Here is a 6,146-nt window from a genome sequence, read left to right on the forward strand (position 1 = left end):
CTGATCTATCATTGACTATTCGTTTTTGTCGAACCTACATTCTCTATTATATTCTCTCAAAGAAAGGAATAGCAGAATAGCAGAATTAGAAGAACTTGTCACGTTTTCGGATTCTTTTAATTCTTTCGGGTTTTTTTCTATTATTACGGACACTTTGCATTTAATTTCCTTTTTCTTTTTGTTCTTCTGTCTTCTTTCTGTTTTGTTTTCGAAAATTTCGTATTTATAGTGCGTGTGTGTGTGTGTGCGTATATATATATATATATATATATATATGTATATGTATATATGTATGTATATATACGGTCCTGCTAACTTAGTCTCTCTGGTCCGTTATTTCGCCCAACGTTATTAAAACTTTCGTTACGGAATACCGCACTTACGAAAATTTTCAATGTATAACCCACGGTCTGTAATTTCATCGCCACTCGGGAATATTTATACAATTTTAAGCACTAAAATCACGATAGCTGTATCGGGAAAATATTTTTAGAAAAAAAATCTGTATTTGATAATAAAATTGCAAAACATCACAGTTTACAAAAAGTATTTGGACAATAATAGAAAAATAAGTCGTAAAAAGAAATCATCAAAATAATAATAAAAAAAAAAACCTGTTTATTAACCATTCTGCAGTATAATGTTTCTTTATTAGTTAGGTTGGTACAGCAAATAGACTAAACGGAAAGAGCAAATAAATCCTAATTAATTCTAATTACGTATGGGGTGAGGAGAGAAAAAAATAATAATTAGTTTAATTAATAATTCTAGAAAAGAAAGGCAGGGGAGACAACCTCGAAAATAATTATTTTAATTAAAAATAGAATGCTCGTTTGTTTTTATCATTGGATTGTGGCCATGCTTGGCCACTACTTTCAAAGTTTAAAGGAACAAACCAAAGCCAGTACATTTATTTTTTAATTATGGTATTTATTTTATCAGTTTCTTTAACTAAACTGCTAAGTAGCAGGGATGTAAACAAACCAACGTTGTCCATTGTCCTGGGAGGGGCAAACACAGACATGCATGTGCATACATACTTATATACATATATGCATGTGTGTATATTTGTATGTATGTATAAATGGATGGATGGATGTATCTATATCTATACTCTTTACTCTTTATTCTTTTACTTGTTTCAGTCATTTGACTGCGGCCATGCTGGAGCACTGCCTTTTGTCGAGCAAATCGACCCCAGGACTTATTCTTTGTAAGTCTAGTACTTATTCTATTGGTCTCTTTTGCCGAACCGCTAAGTTACAGGGACGTAAACACACCAGCATCGGTTGTCAAGCGATAGTGGAGGAACAAACACAGACACACAGACATATACACACACACTGGTGCTCCAGTATGACCACAGCCACTTGGCTGAAACAAATAAATTATTAAAAATATATACGATGGGCTTCTTTCAGCTTCCGTCCACCAAGTCCACTCACAAGTCTTTGGTCGGCCCGAGGCTATAGTAGAAGACACTTGCCCAAGGTGCCACGCAGTGGGACTGAACCCGGAACCATGTGGTTGGTAAGCAAGCTACTTACCACACAGCCACTCCTACACCTATATATACTTTATTATAAAAGTTGCAAAACCATCACAGAAATCTGCTACTCAGTGTTCTCCATTCTCATTAATTGGACAGTTGTGTGATGTTTTTTGCAACTTTAATAATCAAGCATATTACTCTACCTCTGGTATTCGAGTGCTATTTTTCCCCACCTTGTTTCACATTTATGTGCTTACTCTGGTATATATAGCACGGAATGTGAAATCCTGAATAAGATACTCTCTGATGAAGGAAGCAGTATCCCATTTTCGGAATGAAAACACCCTTAAAAATCTATGGATTACTGTACCCCTGAAACGGCCGTAAGAGGATTACCATCAACATCTTTCTTACCTTAACAACATTACTTATTCTCTCGGATTATTTAGATATGTTTTTTGAAAATATTCCAGCTTCAATGCTACGATGTTCTTTTATTCGCTCTTTGGAAGACTTTTATTTTATTCACCTTTTTGTAAGGGCATACTTTTATTCTTAATGATTTTTACAACATCATTCTAACCTATTTACACTCATCAATTTATTTATGTATATTAGATTTTTATATACTTGTGTATTCATGAATTTTAAATATATTTTAATATTTTAACGACCGATACATTGGTATATTTTAACGACCGATACATTGGTATATTTTAACGACTAATGTGCACCGATCTATGGCAGGATATATGTATAAATAAATTGTTGAACCTATCTGAAATTCTATTTAACATTTTTTTATACCTTTATCTGAGACCTCTGAATAGCGCCCATACAATAAACAAAGAAACTTTATTATATATTTCTATATATGTATGTATGTATGTGTGTGTGTGTGTGTGTGTGTGTGTATGTATGTGTGTGTGTGTGTGTGTGTGTGTATATATATATATATATATATATATATATAAAGATTTTTTTCATAATGAGATAAAAATCCAAGGGTGTGAAAGATTTTAGAACATTTATAAATAGAAGGTCTTACAGCTGTTTCCGGGATATTTAAAATATCTTGGAAACAGCTGTAAGACCTATTTAGAAGTGTTCTAAAATCTTTCACACCCTTGGATTTTTATCTCATTATGAAAAAAAAATTTTTTTATATATACACATGCTAACATATGTCCTATGTTGGACTCCTTATTCGCATAATCACCGAACCTGGAGCTTAACTATGGTCTATCCATAGCACTTACTCAGCATTACCTGACATCTTCGGGTCTTATTGACATCATTACCTCTCATAATCTCTCTCTATACACATATATACACACACACACACACACACACACACACACACACACACACACACATATATATATATATATTTATATATATATATATATATCTATATATATAGAGGGAGAGAGAGAGGGGATATGTATATAAGTACACTGTTCCCATCCTAAGGTATTATTTTCTGCTGATGTTGTTACCTTAAGAATGAGAACAGAGTACTCCATTAATGCCAACCATTTTACAAAGTGTGCTGGGTGCTTTTTACGTGCCACCGACTCAGGTGCATTTACGCAGCAGTGGCACGAGTGTATTTCATGTGGCACTGGCACCTGTAAAGGACAAGCCTGTATGTATGGATGGCAGTGGTTTTACTTGGCTTGATGCATCTTCTCAAGTGCAGCAAATCACCACAACTCCTCCTGGTCCCTTCTCATTTCCTCAGTGAGGCCCAATGTCTGAAGAGCCTGTCTCATCCCTTCATCCCACATCTTTCCTATATAGAAAATGTCTATGCACAACAAGCTTCCACTCAGTTTCTGTGCCCCAAAATCACCCACAAGGCATTGGGAATCCTGGGGTTGTTATAGTACAAAACAGTTGTGCAAAGTGCTACATGGTGGGATTAAGCCTGAAACCATGTGGTTGTGAAGCAGCCTTCTTAACCAGACAGCCATGCTTGTATAATCATATTGTTTGACTCATGTAAGCCACATTATCGTGTATATTGTATTTTATTGGTCAGTCTCTTTCTCTCTCTCCTTTTCTCTCACTCCCTTTCCCTCTTTCTCCCCTCTCTCCTTCCCTCTCGCTCTGAAACTATCTAGAATCTCTTTTCTTTCTGCTTGTTTCTTCTTTTGTTAATGCTCTGAGGACGTCAAAGGCAACCTTGACTCTGTTATTGTTGATGTTGTTGGTGCTCGTATTGTAATATTATTTGTATGCTTATGCATACATCCCTCACAAACTGATTATTTGATTGAAAAAAATGTATATTGTTATACCCAGAGCATTTAGAAAAACCCAATATAAATTCATTGTGCTCCACCCAACGAAACATTCAAACAGTCTTGCTGAAAAGTATTCAACATTATCATAATTATAAAAAATGATCTTGTATAATGGACTTTGAATATAAAATCAGCGACTTAAAGCTGATGTATGGTGCGGAAACAAATGTTGCAATCTACTTTTAAAGTATGCTACATTGAGTAACAAAATTTCTTTTTCTTTTTTTTTATTTGTTTGTCTTTGGTCAGGAAGTGTTATTTTCTATTTGCTTCTAACTCAAAATCAAAAGAAATGACCGTTATCCCCTTGAAACTTTACTTTTCTAACCTGGACATCAATGTTTTGAAACTGACCTATATTTCCCATTACATTTCAAACAGATTCAGCACTGAGTTGCTGAAGCAGAAATATCATTATAGCCAATATTTTTCATGCTGGACTGAATTGAGCTGCTTGAAAACAGACCACCCTTGTAGTGGATGTGAGGGGGGGATGTGTCTGCAGTATCTGTGGACATGTGTGTTTATCAAGAGCCAGGCTCGTTAATTACCAGTGAAGCCACAAATGTAAAGTAGAATTTTGTCTGAATGCACAATGTTCTTAGTGGTCAGTCATGGTCTTCATTGGTCCTGAATGGACAGCTATCATCATAATCAAAATTATCATCATCTCCCCCCCCCCTCTCTATCTATCTATCTATCTATATATATAGTTTAAATTTACAGAAAAACGAAAGACGAAGGATGGTGTAGGAACAACAAGCAGGTGTACCAGTTTAACGCTTGGGAAAGATGGAAAAGTCTTTTACATTTGGAGCCAAGCAATCCCATGGGCATCACATGACCGAAGGGTGGGGGTCTTTTAATGCATATAAGCAATGATAAAACTTTTAAGTAATTAAGTGCTACCATAACAGAAAATAATATAATGATTGATGCCCCAACTTTGAAAACGAAGATATTGAATAAGAAGAACTGAATTAAATGAGTTTAAAGTAAACTGAAGGCAAGAGACAACATTTACAAAGAAATGTACCCAATGCAAAATCAGAGTGTAAATGTTTTATCAGGAAAGAGAAAATATACAGAGAATGTGATTGCATTGTTTAAATGGCAACAGCTTGTGAGACAAGGTGTTACCAAAAAAGCTTTAAAATTATGATTCATTTTCTCCAATGATAAATAAAACTGTATTAGTGTGTGTGTGCGTGTGTGGGGGGTGGTGCCACCTGGTGTAAAACATTATATCATACTGGTAAGAAATCATTTAATGCTTGTCTGAATACCAGGTAAAAATCCATATTTTGATTGATTCACTCCTTTAAAAATGCATGAAGTTACTTTTACCTTAGCTAGTCCACAATCCTTTGACCGAGGACAATATTAATACCGCAAGCTGACCTTCACTGGGCAATACCTCAACATCAATTCCCACCATCCATACAGTGCAAAGAGAGGCATTGCTCAGTGCCTAAAACATTGAGCAAAGAATATAAGTAGCGATCGTGATACCCACCACGAAGAAATGATCAAGCTAAAGCAACAACTAACCCCCAAAACACACTCTCCACTCCAGTTATGAAGAAAAGAGAGGATGAAACCAATAAACTGTCCACAATCTGTCTACCCTATGTGAAAGGCCTCTCCGAAAAGATACAAAAGATATGCGACCTATGTGACATCAGGACAGTATTCAGGAGTAATACAACATTTTGCAAATATCTCCTTCGGGTAAAACCACCAATAGAAGAGAATATGACTAAGAACTGCGTGTACTCCATCCCATGCAGATGTAGTAGGTTATACAACGGTGAAACATGCCTCTTCCTCAAAATAAGGGTAGAGGAACATCGCAAAGCTGTGACACGGGAAGATATTGATAAATCGGGTATAGGTGATCATGTATGGAAAAATGGAGACCACCTCCCCCCTGTGGGATGAAGTTAAAATAATAGACAGAGAACACCACTGGAAAATATGAAAACTAAAAGAAGCAGCACATATGCTAGGACACAATAACCTCCTAAGCAGACCGAGTGCAGATATGAACAGCACATGGGAACCGGTATTAAGGTAGTGGTTAAGAGTGCAGGCTGCTAACCCCAAGATTCTGAGCTTGATTCCAAGCAGTGACCTGAATAACAACAACAACAACAAAATTTCAAACCTGGGTTCTCATTCCTAAGTTATTTTGTTGTTAGGAATGAGAACCCAGGTTTGAAATTTCCCCAAGACACCTGATGAAGGCTGAAATTTGTTAACAACAAACAAGATGAGGACAAATATCCGTCAAATGTAAATAATGTACATAATTCCATATCTCTTAAATATAGAACGATATATAT

The sequence above is a fragment of the Octopus bimaculoides genome, chromosome 25, assembly GCF_001194135.2.
Source record: "Octopus bimaculoides isolate UCB-OBI-ISO-001 chromosome 25, ASM119413v2, whole genome shotgun sequence".
NCBI lineage: Eukaryota > Metazoa > Mollusca > Cephalopoda > Octopoda > Octopodidae > Octopus > Octopus bimaculoides.